Source organism: Epargyreus clarus, unplaced genomic scaffold, assembly GCF_041222505.1.
Source record: "Epargyreus clarus isolate Ecla_fem2 unplaced genomic scaffold, WU_Ecla_fem_2.2 ptg000029l, whole genome shotgun sequence".
NCBI lineage: Eukaryota > Metazoa > Arthropoda > Insecta > Lepidoptera > Hesperiidae > Epargyreus > Epargyreus clarus.
In genome coordinates, this window is record NW_027332235.1 from 3,342,293 (window position 1) to 3,359,597 (window position 17,305).

Here is a 17,305-nt window from a genome sequence, read left to right on the forward strand (position 1 = left end):
ATTGCATGGGCAATAAATTACCATAACTGGAAGCGTGCTCGTCTATTGTGGATTTGTAACGGAAGGAAGTAAAGTTCTGAGAAACCCTTCTAGTACGCACCAGCTTTTTTTTTATAATATAAGAGTAGCAGACGAGCATGCAGTCCACCTGATGTTAAGTGGCTACTGCCGCCTATGGACATCTGTAATCAAACCCAGATAGGATAAGATATTCTTACCTGAGGTCGGCCACAGATGCGCCGCTACCCCTGAGGACTAAGCTGGAATGCCTAGGAAAGGTCTGTCTCCATAGCTGTGATAGAAGTAGCTTATATTGTTGCTGTTGTTGTTATATTGTTGCTATTTTTAACAAAGTGATTTTTTTGCTTAATTGTAACAATAAACACTTGATGTTAAATGCCCCCATAAAACACAAGCCCAGGGCCCAATAAGTTGTGCACAGATAGGGCCCTTATTCTCATAGTTAAGAAAACTTTGATAAATGTAAAAAAAATGCGAATATAGAAACTTTGCACTAGATTCCTATAAGTTAAAAACATTATGAATTAAATATTTGATGATATCAGGGAATTGATAAAATGTGTTTTTCTCATCCTTACTAATCCTTACTAATATTATAAATCCGAAAGTAACTCTGTCTGTCTGTCCGTCTGTCTGTCTGGTTGTCTCTTCTTCACGCCCAAACCACTGAACCGATTTTACTTAAATTTTGTACAAAGATAGTCTGAGACCCGAGAAAGGACATAGGATAGTTTTTATCCTAGAAATCCCCCGGGAAATAGGGAGGGCGATCTAAGATCGATTAATCGGAGAATCGATCTTTTGGACCCAAAATATCGATTATTTTAATCGATATTTTAATCGATCAAAATATCGATTATTTTAATCGATATTAGTAAGGATTGAATCGTAAACTATGCATTTGATCAAGTGATGATCTTTATCAAAATTGAAAGTACGAATTTCAGTTTTATGTATGTTAGTATGTTACATTATTTTCTTTTAAACGCGGGCGAAGCCGCGGGCAAAATCTAGTTTAAAATAAGATAAACAACATTTCAACGGATAAAATTTGGTCGTTTATCCAAATCCTGCATTTCGCTAAACTTGTGGTGTCCCTACACAAATGTTCTGAAGAGCATTGACAGTGATTGCATGAGCAATAAATTATCATAACTGGAAGCGTGCTCGTCTATTGTGGATTTGTAACGGAAGGAAGTAAAGTTCCCAGAAAGGTACCAGGTGAGTTAGAAGTGGCTTATATTGTTGCTATTTTGTATAATGACATCTTCAATATACCTTTATTGTTTTTGTTTTGGCGAAAGACATCTTTAACAAAGTGTTTTTGTTTGATTGTATCAGCAGGCACTTGCTATTAAGTGCCTCATAAAACATAAGCCTAGGGTCCCAAAAGTTCTGCACAGATAGAGCCTTTATTAGTAGAGGGCCTCATGAAATACAAAACTTTATTAAATGTTTTAAAAAAGGTGCGTAATATTTTTATTTAATCATGTGAAATGAATAAAAATAATTACCCGCCCCAGAAGTTTGAAACTTTGCACAGGAGTTCTTTATAATGTAAAGCATTTCTAAGTTTTTAAGAATGATAAATTCTTGCGAATTAAAAAATGCTTAAATGCTTTTGTCAATAACGTACGTAAATAAGTTTTTAACTTTGGTCGTTTAATACTGGATTTCTCTATACTTGTGGTGTCCATAGACATTTACTGAAGAGCATGGACAGTGATTGCATGAGCAATAAATTATCATAACTGGAAGCGTGCTCGTCTATTGTGGATTTGTAACGGAAGGAAGTAAAGTTCCGAGAAGGGTACCAGGTGAGCTAGAAGTGGCTTATTGTTGCTCTTTTCGCTGAAGACATCTTTCCTTTTCACCAAGGCATTTTTTGGTCAATGAAAGTACCAAACGAGAATATACTATTCTTGATGTTAAGTGGTTTCTGTTATTTTTTTTACATAAGACAAGCGCAGAGACCTCCGGCTTAATGAAGACCATAAAATATAAAACTCATTTAACTAAAAATATAAACTTAGAAGGCTTATTGCTAATTAATTCAAATTCGGTTTAAACAATGTTATATTTTGCTCATACTCAAATAAAGTGCTTAACGTCTCTAAAAACCTCATAGGCGTTTGTAACCAACCCTTAATAAATAGCTCTATTACTAAAAGTATAAAAAGTGTCTTAAAGATCTTTATCAATATTAAACTTAACTAAAGATAGTAACATATTTCCAATAACTTATTTATAGGCGACGGGAAATTAATTATCGATAGTTTATGCTTAATATCCGGCTCGAAGGACCATTGTTTTGTTTTAAAACAATAGTGTTTCATTGTTTGTTCTTTTGTTTAGAGAATGAAAAGTATAAAAAGTATAGGCCAGTCCAATTAGTGATACGGATAGCCAACCTGTTTAAACGGAACACAGCATCCGGACATCTGGCGGGTGGTATGGGGTGGATTCGTCTATACCAGGGGTTCGAAATATTTTCTGGAATATTCTTGTATGTTTTTTAATTGAATTGGATATGAAATTTAATTTAAAAATAGGAGCTTTTGTATTTATTTCTCGCTTAGTTATTAAATATTGAGAACGAGTGTGAGAAGTAGAGAAATTCCATTTTGGATAACAATCCTTATTGAATCAAGTACACTAACTTTATCATAAATTTAGACAATAAGAGGTGCCTGGGTTTCGAGCCTAGGACCCCTTTTGGGAGGCAGTTTTAACCACTAGGCTAGTATAGCTTAAATTTATTATCACTTGCTTCGTCGTCAACCCCTTACTGTCCCACTACTGAGCACGGGTCTCCTCTCAGAATGAGAAGGATTAAGCAATAGCCCACCGCGCTGGCCAATTGTGTATTGGTAGACTTCACATACCTTTCACAACATTTATCTATGAAACTCAGGTATGAAGGTTTAATTCCGTTTTCTTTTACCGTTAAAGCAAGTGATAATTAATTTACTTCCTTATCCTTACTTCCTTACTAATATTATAAATCCGAAAGTAACTCTGTCTGTCTGTCTGTCTGTCTGTCTGTCTGTCTCTTCTTCAGGCCTAAACCACTGAACCGATTTTAATGAAATTTTGTACAAAGATAGTCTGAGACCCGAGAAAGGACATAGGATAGTTTTTATCCCGGAAATGCATTTGATCAAGTGATGATCTTTCGCAAAGTTGTTGTCCATGAGTCCACGAAGGTTTCAGAGATGGTACGACCAATTTTTGCCAGATGGCGCCACTTTCTTTCCAATGAAGGTACGAATTTTCAGTTTAATGTATGTTACTAGTATGTCATATTATTTTCTTTTAAATGCGGGCGAAGCCGCGGGCAAAAACTAGTTTCTGATACGCTCATAATGTTGAAAAAATAGAGGTGCGTGCCTGCGATTTGAACCTCGAACTTCTCGATCTAGAGGCGGATTTCTTAACCACTATGCTATCACTGCTATTGACGAGAGTTACGAATAAGAGAGAGAGATGGCTTATTTATCTTATGCAGTACTTATTGTTGCTAAGTTTATTTTAGTGAACGGGCACACCTAAATAACTATTTAAAATATTTGAAAGTAATTTTAAAAATGTCCAAAGGTGACCAACACCGACAAATAATACGGTTGTGAAAAAAATCGCATACAAGCGTAGGTAGTGCAAAATCCGAAGCAACACAGTTGACGCAAGGAGCGTGGGAATCGAAATCAAAAAAAAATATTTCATAAAAAATTTAGTTATTCGTTTTTGAGTTTTTGGATCTCTTTTTTTAAAATATATGGAGTAAACGAAACCAGATGATAAGTGGCAATTGTCATCATGGACATTTGTATTGTAGTTTTATAAACAGTAGAACTTTTTGCAGCTTGACTCCGGATACCAACTCCACACCTATTTCTGTCTTATAATACCAGTGTTAAGCGCTACTGGTTTGTGGTTTGAAGGGAGAGGTACACATACTTATTCGATATAAGTATTCAATATGTATATACATACTTCTTTGAGGCGTTGCACATTTGGTGAGTTTGGCAACAAGGCAATTTCTACCTAATAACAGCAGTGTTAGGCGCTGCTGTGTTCCGGTTTGAAGGGTGTGGTAAGGGAGACAGACTTTTCCGAAGCGTTCCAGCTAAGTCCCAGGGGTAGCGGCGCATCTGTGGCCGACCTCAGGTAGGAATATCTAATGTCTGGGGTTGATTACAGATGTCCATGGGCGGCAGTAGCCACTTACCATCAGGTGGACTGCATGCTCGTCTGCTACTCTTATATTATAAAACCAATGCGTAGCTACTCGTACTTATCTATGTGCGTAGCCGACCTCATGTAGGTATCTAATGTTGCCTGGAATTGATTACAGATGTCCATGGGTGGCAGTAGACACTATCAGATGAGCAGTACCCTCGCTTGCTACTTCAAATCCTAATAAAATTAAGGTCTGAAAGCCTAGATCTTCAATCAAACCAGAATACACCTAAACCTTATTTATAACCGTGAGAATGGAAACCATAAAACGAAACTTCGCAATTTGGAAAAAAATAAAATTCTCTGCAACGAGACATAAATTCATTGAACGCAATTAATTTACTTTCGGATCGTAAAGCAAGTAAGGACGGGTACTTTGTTTATGGAGGTTTAATGTATGTGCAATTTGGACAATACTTCTTATTGAATTTTAAAAATAAATAAAATTGAAGAGGCGAATTGTAACTTTAAAATAACTGACATTTTACTCGCTTACAATAATTTGGAATACTTACCAAAATATGTTTTAATAACATAAACAATTTTCTTCGTCTAATTTACAACTTTTTATTCCCGCGTAAAATACAACTCTCGCGCCAAGCGCGTTCTTTTTCTTTTTTATGCTAATGCACGTAATCGTATAACCCATACAGCCAGTGACTATATAAATGGGCACTTATAATTATAAAAATAACACATAATGAAAATAACACAAAATAATTAATTAAATGAATATTATAATTAAATATTTTTTGAATATAATGCTAACAGTATTAAATTTCATCTGTTTTATATTAAAACTACTGAAATGATTTGGGTGGAAATTCTGAGAAATCGCAAGGGATTTTACCACAGGGGTGTATCTAGACGTGTAACAGTGGGTCCATCAAATTCGGAGCATATACGATTACGAACCATTTGAGGTGCCGTGCCGGTCAAAATTTAAAAACTGCACACAATCTTGCACATGCAGAGAGCAGTACAGAAATGCAGAAATGTTTTTTTGATGATTTATTCACTTCACTAGATAAACTTAATAGGTGCCTAATCTTTGTAATCAAACTATAACAGCTTTACTAGTTAATCAATATTTCTAGTATGATTTTCTTAAGCCGTATAAATAGACATATATATATAAAACTTTAATACAGCAGCGTTAAGCGCTGTTCTGCTCTACTATTCCGAGGCGTTCCAGCTTCAAGTTCCACTTCACTTCTTCCAACAATCAACAAAACAACAGGTAGACTATATGCTCGTCTGCTATTCTTTCTTATTTATAAAAAAATAAATTATAATATAGAGCATTAAAGTAAAAATTGAATTTCAGTTCACAAGTCAAGGACATATTTTTTGCCGCTAAATATTATCGAAATGACAGGAAATGAAAAACAATGGCACTTGAAAAAGAAATTGAGACAATATTGTTGATTGCAAAAAATCGCATTAGTGTGCCAGTCAGGAGGGCGTGAGATAATACCACTTCCGAGATCGCAGTCACAGGTAGAGTACTGGTAGAGCGAAAAGTGTAAACGATATTTTTATAAGTTAAATATTGTTTGGGGAGAACGGATCAGTGTGTTATCACTGTTATCTGTGATTATGGATCGATACTATTGAAGAAAGCTATTAAAGAATAATCAATTTACCAATCGATGCGCCGAGGTTCGAATCCCAGTGCGTATGTCTGATTTTTCTAGAATTGCGTATTAGAAATTAATACTATATACCACGCCGTCATACCACTTAGTATAACAGCGTTATAGCACTTGATATAACAGCGAAGGAATCCTACTCAGCTGAGAGTTTTTTAGAAATACGTTTCAAAGGTGTTTGAAGTTTACCAATCCGCTTTTTGCCCACGTGATGGACTATGGCATAAACCCCTCTTACTAAGAGGAAACCTGCGCAGTTGTGCACAGTATTCAAAACTCACCTTGATGATCCTCTGTTTTAGAGCGATAAATGTGTTGGTAGTTGTATGTATGGTAGTGCATGTTTGCATACGTATCCAACGTGGAATGGTGGGTGGTGCATACTTCATGGTTTAAAATATATATCACCACATAATGTTCGTAGCGCATTGATGCGAAGTAGGTTTTATCCTAACTTGCATCATTCGCCTTTGCTTCTCCAATTTTTACTTATATCTGATACTCAGTACAAAAAAGACAGGTGTTCTCCAAACCACTTGTGTGTGTAACTGTACCGGAAGGTGCGGTGTAGTTGCATTGTGTCCATTTCCGCTATTTTTAAAGCATTCTCGAGATGAATGTACACCATTTTGCAGTTTGCCAGCACTCCAAATAATAATATGTTACAATTATTATTAAATAATTATTATTTTGTATGTTTGCTTAGTGTGTCGTGAAGGTGCTATAGGATGTCACAACGTTCATGAAATCACAAATTGTAATGTTATCTATATATATAAAAATCAATTGCTGTTCGTTAGTCTCGCTAAAACTCGAGAACGACTGGACCGATTTGGCAAATTTTAGTTTAGAAAAATTTGTGGAAGTCCAAGGAAGGTTTAAAAGGTGAGTAAATATGAAATATATTTCATAAATAGATTCTGAGGCGGTACAAAGTTTGCCGGGTCAGCTAGTCTTTCAATATGATATTTTGAGGTCTTAAGTGAAAAAAAATGGAAAGTATTTATATTTTTTCTAAATATAATTTAGTTATATCTATTAACATTTAAGATGTTCTACGGTTTGTGGTACAGGCACCATTACCGCACTTATGTTAGCTATGCATTTCATGTCAATTTTAAAGATGGTAGAACCAATAGACGTAGTGGGAGATTCCACCAGGGTGGTACCACCATCATACTTATTTCTAGCATGATTTCTAGTTCTAGATTCTAGTACTTGCGTTTTGGTGGAAGGGTATAGTAACCGGCCTTCTTACATACATATTATGAGGCGCAAATCAGGCGTAGCAGTAGTAAGGTATTCTTAGGATTATAAGAATTTCAAAAATTTACACCATTCATCTACAGGGTGTTGCGGAAATTTTCAAAATTAGGGTAAACACTAGCCTATTACCCTTTGCGGTTTCCGCTCCAACCAAAACTCAAAATCCAGCTGTCATAACAGCTGACGTGTTGCAGCAAATTATTTATCGGTTACCCAAAATGGCAGGTTATTAACTCGAACAAAAGATAACTTCGCCCTCCTGCTAATTGTATCGGAAATCGTTATGGATTTCTGGATGGAGAGCCGCTCCGGCTTGCGGCTACGACTTGCGTCAGCTACATGCATTTATTACAATTTCGCCATCAACCCATTACTGTCCCACTGCTATGCACAGGACTTCTCTCAGAATGAGAAGGATTAGGCAATAGTCCAACGCGCTGGCCAAGTGTGTATTGGTAAACTTTACATGTCTTTGATATTTTTTTTTACATAAATATACAAAAATATAAATAAATCAACCATCTAAGGAAATAATGTAAAGTATTTATATGAGCAACTAATTGGAACAACCAACAAGTGGACATCGTTTTCCACATGAATTTTACTAAAAATGAAGTACCTATTTCGCGTTTGAAAGTTTTTTTTTTATAAATAATAATAATAAACACTTTTATAAATAAATCAGCACAGCCGCTGCCGCACGCAAAATTAATTGAAAACTAAACCAATACTGAGGTATGTACCGTGAAATTAGCCCCTACACAATACCGCACCATAATGATAAAAATGAAATGACAAACATCCGGCAATATTTATTTTTGTTTTTATGATTGGATATTAATTTTAAACACACGCCACACGATGATTGGTGGTTATTTGGAACTAATTTCCGATTTTCGATTTATTTATTTTGGCTTGGGTAGAATTAGCTATCGCGTGTCGGTAATGATATTGTTGACGTTTGATTAACTACAATATTTCACAAAATGCAAGTAATGAACGGTAGCTACATTATTTTGTTAATAACACGTGGTAGTTGGCTCTTTATAGCCACGAGACACGATGAAAGCTGAGCAGGCCGCTAGGGCTACCAGTAACTATACAATTCGAAAAAGAAACTAATATTGCAGAGAGTTTCGGGTTTATCCTCTAAACAAAAGATGTAATTTATATTTTGTAGATTGTTATATTTTATTTTAAATAAATAGGTTAAACTAAAGTGCCTGTTAACATATAGGTATCTATATAGTATCAAAACATAAATATTGAAGTGTTTGTAAAAATGAGAACATATTTCACAAGTTCTGTGCATCATCTCCTCTGACCCGATTTTAACCGGACTAATAATAATAATAATAATAACATTTATTTGCAGAAATAAGGTACAATTTAGATGGCATATTTCATGTATACAAGTCCTCTTATTTTACCTAATGAGGCATGCAAATTACAATAGCATACGTAATATGTAATTATTACGTACAAGTCACTATGATCAAAAAGTTAATAGTATTAAGATAGGAAATGTCATGTCAATATAATTATTCAAATATTTAAATTTACATAAACACACCTTAAGCTGAGACTTGCAATATAGGTACAATTATAATTAATGAATCTATTAATAAAAAAATATATACAGTTATACTCATGTCACGATAGATATTTTGTACATTAATATTATAATAAAACATTTTTCACATAGTTACAAGTTATTATTTGTCAAATAGATCATTTGTAGAGTAGAATGTCCTTGCTATGAGCCATTTCTTTAGTTCTTTCTTAAATCTATCAAAATTCAAGTTTTTTATGTCTGTTGGCAATGCGTTATAAACTTTAATGCACATAGAGTAACAATTTCTCTTATAAAAAGCTGTTTTTGGCGTTTTATGATACCCTAGCCTATTTGCAATTCTCATTGACTTTGAGTTATATATGTCTTTAGATGTTTTAAATTGATCTGGATTACTTTTCACAAATTTGCCTATTTCAAAAATATACATGCTTGGTAGAGTAAGAATTTGGTATTTTTTAAATAACGGTTTGCATGATTCATGAGGCGCGAGACGGCAAATAGCACGTATGCATTTTTTTTGTATAATAAATACTCTATTTATATCTACTGAGTTCCCCCATATTAGCAAGCCATAATTTAATACAGAGGAAACATACCCGTGATATGCCGTGAAGGCTGTGCTTAAAGAGACCGTTTGCGACAAACGACGTAGTACATATACAAATTGATTAAGTTTTTTGGAAACATATTGAATGTGTGCTTTCCAATTACATTGCTCATCTATCTGTATACCTAAGAATGTAGCTCTATCTATTTGTTCTATGTTTACGCCGTTGTAGCTGACGTTTAGTCGTCTTATTGGTTGCTTATTATTTGTAAAGCTTAAAATTTTAGTTTTATTTAGATTAATATGTAGTTTGTTACTATTCCACAAATATTAGGTTTCAAAGTCTGGGATAACTGTTTCCCTGAAAAAGAAAAACATAATTCTTAAATATATAATAAAGGTGCGAATTTTGTTGTAACTAACAAGTTATTACTAACTATATAATATTTGTGAACTCAAATTTATCGTTCTATAGCATGCAAACCAAAAAACTAATTTTAGCATAAAAAGCATACTCAGTTACTTAAAGCCATTATGTACACTAAACTTAGTAGACTTGGGAATGCTGTTTGTTAGCTAAGCAAATAATCCAAAATTCGTTATAAACTTGTTAAGTACAATCGCGAACAAAATGTAATATTTTTTGCATCAAAAATGAGATATAAAATGTTATTTTTTACAGCAAAAACTTAAGTAAATATTACATTCATTATTAACTTATTAATTATTTAGACAATATTTATTTACTTAAATTAAATCAACATTGTTGATTCCTTTTATTTGTAATTATCTATTTTATTATTTCAGGTCCTGAAATTATATATACTTACTTTAGATATATATACCTACCTTAAGGTTAAAGTATAATTCTATTTATAAGAGCATTTTTGTACAAACCTACTCATGTCTTAAAGTCAGCCATAATTTATTCATAGAGTGATTTATTTGATTTTTCATTAACAGTATTTTCACGTTGATTGTACTCTCGCCTCAGAAGCAAATCGAGAATTGCGTCATACTTTGTCAAAAAATCTAGACATCATAATTAGTGTTTAAAGAGTGATAAACATACATCATCAAATCATTTTTGGTCTAAAGAAGAAATTGAATTTTATACCACTGAATATGAAATTTTAACATTTTAGGTATTTGCCTCCAGTTTTTCGAATATATCTAGCAAACAAGCCTGCAGGCCACGTGATGGTAAGTGATGAGTGCCTAAGGATTTGTGAAGTTACCCCAAATAGGATAAGTCCCATATTTTTTACTTACATTTTTTATTACTATTTATATTACATTATTAATTTATAAAATTAAAAAGTAAATTACAATATTTTTTTATAAAATAAATACGCCACCCAAAACTCTTCCTTCTACTTTTACATTACAACACAATTTTTTTTATTTTTGTTTACATTTTTGATTACAGAACTAATTTATGAACACCTCGAAAAACCTCAGCATTTTTTTGCAAGACAGAAACAACTTTAGCAATATCATATTACGTTATCGATATTATCGAACCATGGTTCAATTAGTCATCCGTACCTCGAAACAGTGTCAGCAACAACGCTCGAATAATTCCAAGTACTGTCTTACTGATTCGCCAACCTGTCCTCGACATTGATATTTAATAGGATTTATATTAATCTCAATTATTACGTAATTATAATACAGGAGTAGCAGACGAGCAAGCAGTCCACCTGATGACAAGTGGCTAGTGCCGCCCATGGACATCTGTAATCAACACCATATAGGATTAGTTATTCCTACCTGAGGACGGCCATAGATGCGTCGCTACCCCTGAGGACTAAGTTGGAACGCCTCGGATAAGTTTGTCTCCGTTACCAAACCCTTCAAAGCAGAAGCTGCCTAAGAACACAGTTAGCGCTGCTAGGTATGTTCTTAGGCAGAAATAGGTGTGGCGGTGGTGCCGCCGAAGTCGAACCACAAAGGGTTCTACCACCTTAAGCGGTTGACTTCCATATCTGTCTCGTCGGGGATCGAACCCGGAACCCATTGCGCATCAGACCGGTATGGTGACGGCAGTAGCAGTAAATTAAACAGTAGCTATAAATGTTATCTATACATAGTAGTGCCAATACCTAACTTCGTCATTGTTGAATAATAAAACGAAACATCTTTTACAGTCCATTGTATAGCAGTATAGAATATGTTGTAAAAATATTTAGCGGCCATAAGTGATATGTTCGGGGTTGTAAAGCGAATATATGCGTTTTGTGTAGCTGTAATCTTTTATGACCATTGAGCACGGGTCTGTCCCCATAAGTACTCGTAAGTATCAAACGAGTAGTTTGTTATTGGCGGTCTCTTTATGGACATCTATCAAGCCTAATGTCTAAGATTCTTTTATTACCCAGAAGTAGTAAATGAGCTAACGGTCCACCTGAAGGTAGTAGAACCCGTTGTGGTTCGACTCCGGCGGCATCACCGCCACACCTATTTCTACCTAATTACAGCAGTGTTAAGCGCTGCTGTGTTCTGGTTTGAAAGGTGTGGTAAGGGAGACATACTTATCCGAGGCATTCCAGCTTAATCCTCAGATGTAGCAGCGCATCTGTGGACGACCTCAGGTAAGAATATAATCGTATCTGGGATTGATTATAGTTGTCCATGGGCGGCAGTAGCCACTTACCACAAGGTGGACAGCATGCTTGTCTGTTACTCCTATATTAAGTTATATATACAAAATCTGAAACCATTTTATTCCGTAAATGCGCTTAGCCCAGACAAGAAAAAATCAAATAGACCTACTTTTGGCAACAATTTTTGTTTTTTTTTACGCTACTGAATTGCACCCCTCCTTAAGAGCGTAGCTACTGTATAGCACATGGTTGTATTCAAAATTGGCCTTAACATCAGGTGGTGTATGCCTGTATGTATGTTTGCTAATTCTAAAAAATGAAACCATGTTTAAAGAGAAAATGGGGTAAAAGTAAAACGAGGGCAGTTAATGTTGACCTAACTGTGTAAATAAGTTACCCCGTCCACAGAATAAACAAGATGTAGAAGTGTTTGCTAAGTTCCAATATTTATTTAGCAGTTTTTGTAATACGCTTGAGTCATAGCAGTGTAGTGTTACTGTGTTTTGGTTAAAAGGATAAGGTAAAACTAATTTATTTCAAAGCGTTCTATTGTTGTCCTCTAAAGCAGAAGAATTTGACTTGAGGTACGATTCCTGAGGGGTTACTACCATCTCTTAAAAATATTATTTTAATCATACATTGAAATTTCGTACCACGACCTCGTTAAAGTAAGATTGTTTATATTACATTACAATAAGTAGTTTTGTATTATGTCAGTCGAAATTATTCCTTTATTTTGCAGGAATTCTAACTTTTTAAGCAAAATATGACAATTTCAGTTGGTTTATACAATGGATAAGCGAAATAGAATAAAGGTTTAAGTTTGTTCAACCGCATATGACGGAATATTTTACTGTTTTAAGGCAGTCGTGGTACGACACAAAATAATGTTGATGCAATATTGAAATAAAACTTTCCTGAACTATGATGGTTTTTAAAAGATGGTGGTAGACCCCCTGATCGATATAATTAGATGAAGTTGGCTACAGACATAGCCAGGGCAGTGTCACTTAACATCAGATAAAAATGCTCGTTTGCTAATTCTGTTTCATCATACGACGTTTTGACGGAGCAACTTATTGGATGGCAGGGTTCTGTACCTAAAGGGTAAAAACGGAACCCTATTCCTAAGACTTCGCTGTCTGTCCGTCTGCACGTCTGTCACAGGGCCATATCTCCGGAACCGTAATAGATAGACACATGATGTTTTTACAGAGGATGCGTAATGGTGACCGCTATAACAACAAATATTAAAAATAAAATGAAGTTGAATATTAAAGGGGGTCTCCATACAACAAACCGGAATTTTTCAGCATTTTTCGATCTAACTCTTAAACCGTTCTAAGCAGAGCCGGATTAACCTTAAGGCAGAGTAGGCAACTGCCTAGGGGCCCAGGATCGACAGGGGCCCACTGCAGACTCCGTACTAACACGCAGCCAACCCGCGTTGAGCACGCATAGAGCCTGCGTATGTCTGAACCCGCCCTTAGGACGTCATCCATGCCTATATCGGGAATTGTATTCAGGAATGTGGGTAGAAGGCAAAAAAAAAACATTATTTAGTCAGTCAGAGTAGGTAAAGAAAAGGGGCCCGAAAATTGTATTGCCTACAGGCCCATACAGGGTTAATCCAGCTCTGGTTCTAAGCAGAAGATTGAAATACGAACCACAAAACATATTTTAATATAGTTATTTTAATTTTTGTGTTATATAACTAAGTATGGGGCGTTTCGTCAACTACGTATCATTCATCATCACCCATCGCATTATTTGTGTCATGTAACTAAGTATTGTTGAAAATAATAAAATTAATAATAACTTTTATTTTAAGTTCATTATTTTTATAATTAATAATAATAATAAAAAATAATGAACATTTGGTGGTACGGAAGTCTCCATGTGCGAGTTGACTCGTACTTGGCGAATTATTTAGACATTTTAGTATGTAACGGGTACTCACGATACGCGGATTTTATAGTATCCATGCCGATATTTTGACCCAGTTGCATGGATTGTAGTCACGGACGGTTATTGGACTGGATATTGAACATCTTGTGAAGACTAGATTGAATTCCTGCCATTTCTACCCCATATTAACTCTGTGGTCACCCGTAATCATCGAATGAACATAGTTCCAACATCCTCTCAAGTAATTGGGCACTCACGCTCCTTTGTTTTTATGTTTCCTGACTAATTAGTCAGTATTAAAAGCTTTTGAGTGTACAACTAAGTATTGTTCAAGTATGGCGTTTGTGCTTAATTATGTTTATTTGTATGTATATGTGTGTTCGTTTTGAGCTATCAACGTTTAATTATGGCTTAAAGGAGTGTGTCTAAAGTCAAAAGTTAGTCGATTTGATATTCATTTTAAAAGAAGTACCAAATTTTGTGTGGCTAGTAATGTATTTTTGTGTCACGGAAGGTAAGGTCATCTAATCTTTTGTCAGAAAAGTAAACTGTAATGTGCCGCTGTGGGGAGGTTTGAGGTTAGTATTAACGTTGTCCAACTCTTTGTGTTTCGACTCTGGGGAGATTTCCAAATCATTTTCTGTAGCAAAACTCCTTACAATAACTTAATCCTTACATTAATTAATTGAGAAACAGTTTACAGTTGAAAACCTCGCTTCATGAATAGCCAAATACATAGTTTCAACTTAAGATTTAAGATAAAGATTTAAGATTTTAAGATAAAGAGCTTTGTATAAAAAAAACCTTATAAAAAGTCTTACCCTCTAAACAATTATTGTTAAATTACTCAGCATAAAAGTTAATTAATATTTTGATGATACGTTCTTTACATATAATTCTTAAATATTAATAATAACATTAATAACCCGTACATGCCGTTCACATTGCCATTAGTGGAATTAGATTGAGTTTTATGTCAGAAAAATACCCTGTTATTTTCATTAATAAAATCCTTTTTAATTGAATAAAATTATGGTTTAATTGATTTTTTTGTAAAAAGCAGTCAACGATAATGATTTCAGTGGTTAGTGGTGCCTGTTATATAGGTATGTTACTAATAGTGATGTGTCGGATGTCCGTCTCCATATCTGTATCCGCGGATATTCAAAGGAGAAAAAAGTTATTTGTCAATATTCATCACGTTTTGGTGGATCTCTAACAGAACTTTTAAATGATTAAAATTTGTTTTTATTTGTTTAAATCACAATCATTTATTATAATGAGTTACTGATTACCGTTATGATAAGTAAGGTTTTAATGAAATTATTATTGAACTTAATTAATAAGTTAAGATCAGATATCAGATCAGTATCTGTATTCGCAGCTCTAGACACTAAATGATCCGCATAAATGTACATATCTGCGGATCTTTTATGAACCAGCACATCACTAGCTACTTATCATTCCTGTATTCCATCCATTTTACCACATACTTCAAATCATAACGCAGTTATAAGGGATACATCGTAGGTTTAGTATTTTTTCTATTTTCTTCCGCATCCAATTAATTTGTAATTTAATATATACCTATGTATGTACTTATTCCATTATTGTTTTAGGTAAGAACTTGTTTTTTCCTTTGTTTAATGTTAATTTCTCCCTTTTCCCTTTTTGTCCCTTTATTAGTTGTTTTAAAGCAGTCAGATTTTTGACATCATAATAAATTGTTTCTTATAGTCGTAAATGTCACTTAAATTACAAGAACCTACGAAGAATTAAATATTTAGGCAGAACAATTGTGGTACAATTGAATACATGAAGTAGTGTTGTCCCTTTTTATTTATATGAAACCGAAAGGTCAGAAGAATAAGTAACAGGTACCTCGAAGTATGAATGAAACTTGAAACAAGTTGTTAAAAAAGGACAGATTTATAGGTACTAAGTGTAATAACAATAGTAAGTACCTTTGTGATTTATATCGGGGATATTTTATTGCAACCCAAAATCAGGTACAGTAATTTTGGACAAGGATTAGCGTTCATTTTAGAAATAATTTTAAAACACGTTGATATTGATCAAGTTGAGTATTAATTAATATTTCCAATATGTAAAAATAATCAAATAAATGTATTTAATGTCATTGGTTCTTATAGAAATAATTGTAAGTACATTATGTTCACATCACTAGTCGAAGAACAGTAGTATGAAAGTCTGGTTTCCACTTTTCAGGTGTGGAAATTAAATAATAGACAAATATTTTTATAATTTAATTTTTTATAATGCACAAAAATATTTCATTTAAATTTTATTTTAGAAAATCAACGATATAATATATATTTACAGACATAATTATTTTATTTTCATGAACTCGACAAACCAACTTTTTTCTCTACTTTTTACTTAAGTATTGTATAAATATAAAAATTATATTTTTTTGTTTCAGACTAAGTATAATATCAATTATTATTATTTATAGTCCGCGTAAAACTGCTAGTCCGCTCTGAATATACAAAAGGAATCGCGTCGCCCTAGCAAATTATATGACTACACCTCCTCGCAACAACTTCAGAGCGGACTAGCAGTTTTACGCGGAGTATACCTTTGCAATTCTTACCTTAAATTTCCGTACCTACTTTATTATTTTACAACTACGAACAGTAGGTAGCGTCGTTTCATTTTATTTTCATAGCGCGAAAAGGTCAGAATAAGTAACAGGTAGTATGAATGAAACTCAGAAACAAGTTGAAAAGAAAAAAAAATATAAAAGTGCTTTACAACAATAGACTTGCAATTCGTGAGGGGACAGTTATAGTTTTTAATTGTTTGTTTTACCTGGGCAGTTGTTAAAAAGTAACAGTACTTATATATCAATGTAGTGTAGCTTTTAATAATTATTATTAATGTTGTTTTATAATAATATCATCGTAGGTACGTCGTGAACCCATGAATGACTAACTACTGGGCACGGGTTTCCTCACAGAGTGAGAAGGATAAGGCCATAGTCCACCGCGCTGGCCAAGTGCGAATGAAAAGACTTCACACATCTTTAAGATTTGTTCTTTTTAAGTTTTCTCAGGTATGCAGGTTTCATCACGATGTTTTCCTTCACCATTAACGCAAGTGATAATAAATTACTAATAAGTAAATAACTTTGAAAAATCAGGATACATGTCTGGGGATTCAAACCTTGGACCCCCCAATTGATATGCCGAATTTCAACTACTAGACTATCACTACTAAGTACACGTGGGTACACTTTGCAATAAAGTTTATTTTTGTCTCATAAATCAAATTTGGAGCTCTAACCTGTATAAAATGTAAGGGGCCGTTCAAGTATTACGTAACGCAATTTTTGAGGATTTTTGATTTTTTCTCTATTTTTTTATTAAAAAATGTTACGTAACGTGTATTAAGAAAGACCCCCTCCCGCCCCTGTAACGCATCGTAACGTTTTACAAGACCCCCCCCTCCCCCCAAATTGCGTTACGTA